Genomic DNA, 9,168 nt, shown 5'->3' with positions numbered 1-9,168 from the left:
CTCACAAAAATATTGGCAACTAGGACTCTGGACCGATCCTGGGCCCAGTGCTGGGGTGGAGAGGAGGGGGCTGCTGCCCAGTCCCCGCATGAGGAGCGTCCGGAGAGACACTGGGGGAAAAGCAGCGAGCTGCAAAGTGGGCTGGGCGGCGGGCACAGAGGAGGAGTCCCGACCCTGTGGGGCAGAGGGGAGCGGGGAAGATGTAGTTCTGGACCTTCTAGGAAGAGGGAATGCTGGAAGGGAATTCCCTTCTAGGAAGAGGGACAGCCCAGAGGTGAATCAGGAGCAAGGCGCAGGACGTCAGTGTGGTGCGGAAGGCAGAGGAAGGGAGGTGCTGGGGCCATGCCACGGAGCCTGGACTGACTTCGGAGGCAACGAAAAGCCACCAAAGGGTGTTTGGCAGGATGGAGACAAGATGCAGTTATGCCCACGGTGGGCGATATGGAGGCTTTGCTTGGAGGGAGGCAAGAGCGCACAGCTCGGTCCTTGTCCACTGCTGGTGGGAAGGAGAATGGAGCAGCCATTGTGGAAAGCTAAGCACGGACCCAGCACTTCACTCCTAGTCTTAAACCCAAGAGAACTGAAAATAGGTGTTCAATCAAAAACTTAGGTGTGAATGTTCGTAGCAGGGCTGTTGGTGATAATCAAAAAGTGAAAACAACCCAGAAGTCCATCAACATGAATGGATAAACCAAATGTGGTCTCTCTATGCAATGGAATGCTATTCGGCTAAAAAAAGGAGTGCAGTTCTGACCCCTGCTACAGTGTGGATGAACTATAAGAACGTGACACTGAGTGAAAGAAGCCAGACATGGAAGACCACATACCGTGTGATTTCATTGGTAGGAAACATCCAGAATAGGCAAATCTATAGAGACACAAAGCAGATGAGTTGTTGCCAGGGGCTGGGTTTCCTTTTGGGGCAATGTTCTGGAACTGTAGAGGTGAGGGTTACACAACACTGTGGCTGTAATAAATGTCACCTCAAAAAATAGATCTATAGATAATAGATGACAGGTATTGAGTGATTGATTGATGAAAGCTAGATGATACATGATTGATAGATAATAGAGAGATGATACAGAGAGAGAGATGATAGGTGATAGAGGCGTAGATGAGTGAGTGACCATTTAAAGCAGCCCAGGCAAGATGTGCTGAGGCTTGAAATCCCGGGCGTATTAGAGAGAGACTAGAAGAAAGTCGGGGGGGGTCAGACTTGGGGTAGTGGAGAGGGGTAGTCAAGGTGACCCTTGGGCTCTGGCTTAGGTGGCCAGGTGGGCAATGGCACTCTTAGCTGGAGGAGGGACAGGTGGTGGTTGAAGATACAAGGAGACAACCTGGAGAAGAGGTGCCTGGCGTTTCATCTGGGGGATGGGAAATAGCCTACATTTTACTTGAATTTGGGGGTTAGGATTTATTTTCTTGATCCCAGGAGAGGTGGCGAATTCAGAGGGGGCTAGGAGCTGTTCCTCCTTTTCTTCCCAAGATTGTTGAAGTTGTCCCTACCTGATAATAAATCCTTTTTCTTTTTAAGTTACATAGTTAGAATGTTTCTGTGGTCTTCCACCAAACCGTAATTGATACAGATGGAAAGACATAGCCGGCAAATACTGTCCACAAGGAAGTTAGTGGAGAGAAATTAACATCGGACAAAGTAGACCTCAGGGCACAAATCATTATTAGGAATAAAAGAGGTCACTGCATAATGATTAAATAAATAATTCATTTGAAAGCATTAACCATTAACATGTGTGCACCTGCCTAATGGTAGAACCTCAAATGTATATCAAATGAAAAAGTAGCCGTAAAAAGAAAAATTAATTAGTACACTTGCCACAATAAATTACACTGCGTCTCACTGCACATGGTAGCTCAAGAAGACAAAGCTTGTAAGACTACAAGAAAAATTGAACAAGCTTGATTAATAAAACTCACCATGTCCTTGGCCACAAAACAAATCTCAACAAATACTAAAAGAATTGATATTGTACAAATCACGTTCTCAAACTGTGATAGAATAAAATCCTAAGTCAATGATAAAACTAGAGGCGCCTGGGTGGCTCAGTCGGTTGAGCATCTGCCTTCGGCTTAGGTCGTGATCCCGGGGTCCCGGGTTGGAGCCCTGCGTTGGACTCTCTGCTTCTCCCTCTGTCTGACGCTCGCCTGCTTGTGTGCGCTCTCTCTTTCTCTCTCTGTCAAATAAATAAATAAATAATCTAAAAAAAAATAAAAAGAAAATTATTCTCCTTGACTCTTGTCCAAGGAAAAAGATAATCATATTTTTAAAAAAATGATAAAACTAAAATTAAGTCCTCTCATATGTTTGGAAATTTTAATGTACAATAAATTTTAAAATACACTTCCAAATAACTGACCGGTGCAAGAAGAATTATAATGAAAATCTAACAACAGAGCTGAACAACAAAGAAAACACTACATATGAAAATGAATAGGGGCGCCTGGGTGGCTTGGTCAGTGAAGCATCTGCCTTCTGCTCAGGTCATGATCCCAGGGTCCGGGGATCGAGCCTCTTGTCGGGCTCCCTGCTCGGCAGGGAGTCTGCTTCTCCCTCTCCCTCTGCCCCCCCCACTCGTGCTCGCCCCCTCTCACTCTTCTCTCTCTCTGTCTCAAATAAATAAAATCTTTATTTTTTTTTAAAGATTTTATTTATTTGACAGAGAGAGACACAGTGAGAGAGGGAACACAAGCAGGGGGAGAGGGAGAGGGAGAAGCAGGCTTCCCGCCGAGCAGGGAGCCCGATGCGGGGCTCGATCCCAGAACCCTGGGATCATGACCTGAGCCAAAGGCAGATGCCCAACGACTGAGCCACCCAGGCGCCCCTCGAATAAATAAAATCTTTAAAAAAAAACCATATAGGATGTTGCTCAAGCAGTGCTTAGGAGGAAATGTATAGCCTTAAAAAGAATAAGATGAGCACCAACTCAGGAAGCTAGAAAAACCACAGCAGAATAAACCCAGAGAAAGTAGAAAAAAGGAAATCACAAAGACAGCAGAAATTAATGAAATGGAAAAAAGAAAGATCAATAAAGCCAAAAGTTTGTTCTCTGAAATTAGCAAAATAAACCAGTCTCTGGTGAGAATGAAAGGAGAGAATGTATAACTAAACAATCCTAGGAAGGAAAAGAGGGATAAAGCGACAGATAACAACAGCTGTGTAGTACTTGCTTCTAAAAACACCATGAAAATGACAGTAAGGGGATGACAAGTGCAGAAAGGAGTAAGTTCACCACAGAAAAGGAGAGGAGTGAGTGCCTACCGAGAATGTTTTAGAAGCTGGAAAACAGGTGGAAGAGGCAGCCAGGGGCAGGGGCTGGAAGCACCAGATACCGCAGAAGAAAATATGTATGTCTGGTGGTAGGGGGCAGACAGGAGGATTGATTGAAAATCTATATAAGAAGCTGCTAGATCACACACACACACACACACACACACACACACACACACACACACACACAGAAGCTTCTAAATGTTCACATCTTTGCCCCACCTCTTGCCGAAGACCCTGCATTTCCACAGCCCGAGTGGCGCAGTCGGTTAAGCATCCGACTCTTGGTTCCGGCTCAGGTTGTGATCTCAGGGTCCTGGGATCGAGCCCCCCATCAGGCTCCACGCTCAGTGCACGGTCTGCTTAAGCGGCTCCCTCTCCCTCTGCCCTTCCTCTCTGTCTCTCTCTACATGTAATAAAGAAATCTTTAAAAAAAAGAAGGTCTGTGGAAATGCAAATCAAGGTCACGGTGAAATATCCTTTTATTCCCACTGATTGGCAGAAATGAAAGAGTCTGACAATCCCGAGTATTGGCAGTGACATGGAGTAGCAGGAATCCATACACTGCGGGGGAGGGGGGCGGTGTTCTGGAAACTGATATAACCACTTTGGAAGAGAATTTGGCATTATCTAATAGAGTCGAAGATGTACGTGTTTATGACCTAAGAGTGTCACTCCTGGGCACATCCTAGAGAAGGTCTTTTACAAATAAACCAGATCACATGTACAAATCGTTCACAGCAGCATTGTTTACAATACACCAAAGCTAGAAACAAGCCATCTTCAAAGAAGCCTGCTTCTCCCTCTCCCACTCACCCTGCTTGTGTCCCCTCTCTCACTGTCTCTCTCTCTCTGTCAAATAAATAAATAAAAAATCTTTAAAAAAAATTAAAAATAAATAAAGCAACAAGTTAGAGAAACATACACCCGGTTACGATTCTATTTATATAAAGTTCAAAAGATGCAAAACTAATGTTGTTTAGGGATAATGCATATTTGGGAAAAGTATAAAGAAAAACAAGGAAAGGGTAGTGGTGGCCTCTGTTGCGGGGGAGGAGGGGACACGGGGGCCCCAGAGGCTTTGGAGTGCAGTCATCCGGCTGACGGCGGGGACACAGGTGTAGTGCTTTATCATCATTCTCTAGACAATTCGCAGAACTGCTGTGTGCTCTTGTGTGTGCATGTGGTTGAATAAAATGAACCTGCCATTTTTATAGGTCAAAATAGCTGACTATTAAGCAGTTTCATCTGACTTTTGACCTACCAAATTTCGTAATAATAGAATAAAACCGAAAGACTTTATGCTAATAAATGTAAACTGTGATGAAATGGGCATGCTCCTAAGAAAATATTGTTTATCAAAAACTAACTCAAAGGACGCCTGGGTGGCTCAGTCTGTTGAGCATCTGCCTTCAGCTCAGGTCATGATCCCGGGGTCCTGAGATCGAGCCCCACTTCGGGCTCCCTGCTCAGTGGGGTGCCTGCTTCTCCTTCTGCCTGCCGCTCCCCCTGCTTGTGATCTCTCTCTCTCTCTCTCTGACAAATAAATAAAATCTTCAAAAAAAAATTAACTCAAAATAGAAAAACTCATCCAAAAATTCATATGGAATCTCAAGGGACACTAAATAGCCAAAAAAATTCTGAAAAGGAAGCACAAAGTTGGAGGAGTCACACTTCCAGATTTCAAAACCTGATGCAAAGCTACAGGAACGCAGACAGTGTGGTACTGGCATGAAGACAGACAAACAGGCCTGTAGAACAGAGTAGAGGCCCAGGCATAAATCTTGACGTATATGATCAAATGACCCTTGACAAGGGTGTCACGACCATTCAATGGGGGAAAAGACAGTGGCTGCAACAAATGGTGCTGGGAAAACTGGACAGCCACATGCAGAAGAATGAAACTGGACCGCTATCTTACATCATATACAAAAAGCAACTCAACACCATTTACAGGCCTAAACATAAGACCTAAAACTGTAAAACTCCTAGAAGAAAACATAGGGGGCAAAGCATCATGACATTGGATTTGGCAATGACTTTTTGGAAATGACACCAAAAGCGCAGGCAAAAACAGCAAAGAGTAGACAAATGGAACTACACCAAACTGAGAAACTTTAGTGCATCCAAGGACTGTGCAGTCAACAGAGTGCAAGGCCCCCCATGGAACGGGAGAAAATATCTGCAAATCATACATCTGAGAAGGGGTTACTATCCGGAATACATAAAGAACTCCTACGACTCAACAACAAAAAAATCAAAGTCTCCAATTAAAAACTGGGCAAAGCAGGGGCACCTGGGTGGCTCAGTCGTTAAGCGTCTGCCTTCGGCTCAGGTCATGGTCCCAGGGTCCTGGGATCGAGTCCCACATCAGGCTCCCTGCTGGGCTGGAAGCCTGCTTCTCCCTCTCCCACTCCCCCTGCTTGTGTTCCCTCTCTCGCTGTCTCTCTCTCTGTCAAATAAATAAATAAAATCTTTTTAAAAAAAAAAAGAAAATCAATTAATGTAATTTGCCATATTAATGGATGGGAGGAAGAAACTCCTGTCACCATCTCAATGCTCTGGGAAAAAGCATTTGATAAAATTCCACACATAGCAAGCTGGGACTGACAGGGAATCTCCTTACTCTCATAAAGGTGTCTACCAAACACCCCCCCGCAACACTGTACTTAACGGTTAAACATTGAGAACATTCCCTTTGCTTTTTTTTCCTTTTTTTTAAAGATTATTTATTTATTTGAGAGAGTGTGCACGAGGTGGGGGGAGAGGCAGGGGGAGAGGAAGAAGCAGACTCCCCGCTGACAGGGAGCCCAATGACAACGTGGGGCTCCATCCGACGGGGGGGCTCGATCTGACTGGGGGCTCGATCCCAGGCCCCTGGGATCATGACCTGAGCTGAAAGCAGACGCTTAACCCACTGAGCCACCCAGGCGCCCCTCCCTTTGCTTTCATTCAGTTTTGTACTATCCAGGAAAATAAAGTGAAAAAAAAGAAACTGTAGCTAAGTTCATCAGGAATATTGGCCTGTAATTCTCCTTTTTGATGGGGTCTTTGTCTGGTTTTGGGATCAGGGTAATGCTGACCTCATAGAATGAGTTTGGAAGTTTTCCTTCCATTTCTATTTTTTGAAACAGCTTCAGCAGAATAGGTATGATTTCTTCTTTAGGGGTTTGGTAGAATTCCCGTGGGAAGCCATCTGGCCCTGGATTCTTGTTTTTTGGGAGTTTTTTGGTTACTGCTTCAATTTCCTTGCTGGCTATTGGTCTGTTCAGATTGTCTATTTCTTCCTATTTCAGTCTTGGTAGTTTATAAGTGTCCAGGAACGCATCCATTTCTTCCAGATTGCCTAGTTTGTTGGCATATAGCTGTTGGTAATAAGTTCTAATAATTGTCTCTATTTCCTTGGTATTGACTGTGATTTCTCCCCTTTCATTCATGATTTTGTTAATTTGGGTCCTTTCTCTTTTCTTTTTGATAAGTCTGGCCAGACGTTTATCGATCTTATTAATTCTTTCAAAGAACCAGCTTCTAGTTTCGTTGATCTGTTCTACTGTTCTTCTAGTCTCTATTTCATTTATCTCTGCTCTAATCTTTATTATTTCTTTTCTCCTGCTTGGTTTAGGCTTTATTTGCTATTCTTTCTCCAGATCCTTTAGGTGTAAGGTTAGCTTGTGCATTTGGGATTTTTCTAATTTTTTGAGAGAGGCTTGGATGGCTATGTACTTCCCTCTAAGGACAGCCTTTGCAGTATCCCATAGGTTCTGGACCGATATGTTTTCATTTTCATAGGTTTGCATGAACTGTTTAAGTTTCTTTTTAATTTCCTGGTTGAATGACCCATTCATTCTTCAGCAGGATGCTTTTTAACCTCCAAGTATTTGCATTCCTTCCAAATTTTTCCTTGTGGTTGAGTTCCAGTTTCAATGCACTGTGGTCTGAAAACCTGCAGGGAATAATCTCAATCTTTTGGTATCGGTTGAGACCTGATTTGTGACCCAGTATGTGATCTATTCTGGAAAACGTTCCATGTGCGCTCGAGAAGAATGAGTATTCTGTTGTTGTAGGATGGGATGTTCTGTATATATCTACAAAGTCCATCTGGTCCAATGTGTCCTTCAAAGCTCTTGTTTCTTTGTTGATCTTCTGCTTAGATGATCTGTCTATTGCTGACAGTGGAGTGTTGAAGTTTCCTACTATTAGTGTATTATTATCAATATGATTCTTTATTTTGGTTAATAGTTGGTTTATGTAGTTGGCTACTCCCATGTCCCTCTACATCTCTTACTACAGTCTTTGGTTTAAAATCTAATTTGTCTGATAATGAGAATTGCTACACCAGCTTTCTTTTGAGGTCCGTTGGCATGATAAATGGTTCTCCATCCCCTCACTTTCAATCTAGAGGTGTCTTTAGGTTCAAAATGAGTCTCTTGTAGATAGCATATGGATGGGTCCTGCTTTTGTATCTAATCTGAAACCTTGTGCCTTTTGATGGGAGCACTCAGCCCATTCATGTTGAGAGTGACTATACACAAAGATAAACTCAAAATGGGTGAAAGACCTAAATGTAAGACAGGAATTCATCAAAATCCTAGAGAAGAACATAGGCAGTAACCTCTTCGACATTGGCCACAGCAACTTCTTTCAGGACATATCTCTAAAGGCAAGGGAAACAAAAGCGAAAATGAACTTCTGGGACTTCATCAAGATAAAAAGCTTCTGGACAGCCAAGGAAACAGTCAACAAAACTAAGAGGCAACCCACAGAATAGGAGAAGATATTTGCAAATGACATTATGGATAAAGGGCTAGTATCCAAGATCTATAAAGAACTTATCAAACTCAACACCCAAAGAACAAATAATCCAGTCAAGAAATGGGCATGAACAGACACTTCTCCAAAGACCTACAAATGGCTAACAGACACATGAAAAAATGTTCAACATCACTGGGCATCAGGGAAATACAAATCAAAACCACAATGAGATACCACCTTACACCAGTTAGAATGGCTAAAATGAACAAGACAGGAAACAACAAGTGTTGTTGGCGAGGATGTGGAGAAAGGGGAACCCTCTCACACTGTTGGTGGGAATGTAAGCTGGTATAGCCACTCTGGAAAACAGTGTGGAGGTTCCTCAAGATGTTAAAAATAGAGCTACCCTATGACCCAGCAATTGCACTACTAGGCATTTACCCCAAAGATACAGACATAGTGAAAAGAAGGGGCACATGCACCCCAATGTTTATAGCAGCAATGTCCACAATGGCCAAACTGTGGAAGGAGCCGAGATGCCCTTCAACAGATGAATGGATAAAGAAGGTGTGGTTCATATATACAATGGAATATTACTCAGCCATCAGAAAGGATGAATACCCACCATTCACATCGACCTGGATGGAACTGGAGGGGATTATGCTAAGTGAAGTAAGTCAAGCAGAGAAAGACAATTATCATATGGTTTCACTCATATGTGGAACATAAGAAATAGCGCAGAGGACCACAGGGGAAGGGAGGGAAAACTGAATGGGAAGAAATCAGAGAGGGAGACAAACCATGAGAGACTCTGGACTCCGGAAAACAAACTGAGGGTTACAGAAGGGCAGGGAGTGGGGGGATGGGGTAACCAGGTGATGGGTATTAAGGAGGGCACGTGTGGTGCTGAGCACTGGGTGTTATAAGCAACTAATGAATCGTTGAACACTAGATCAGAAACTAATGATGTATTATATGTTGGCTAATTGAACGTAATAAAAAAAAGACACTAGCTAAAAGGACTGGAAAAGAAGAAACACGATAGTCATTAGTGGCAGATGAGATGATTGTGTAAGTAGAAAAAGGAACAGAGGGGCTCCTGGGTGGCTCAGTCAGTGAAGCCTCTGCCT

Source organism: Halichoerus grypus, unplaced genomic scaffold, assembly GCF_964656455.1.
Source record: "Halichoerus grypus unplaced genomic scaffold, mHalGry1.hap1.1 HAP1_SCAFFOLD_164, whole genome shotgun sequence".
NCBI classification, from domain to species: Eukaryota; Metazoa; Chordata; class Mammalia; order Carnivora; family Phocidae; genus Halichoerus; species Halichoerus grypus.
Note: the sequence above shows the minus strand (reverse complement) of the source record.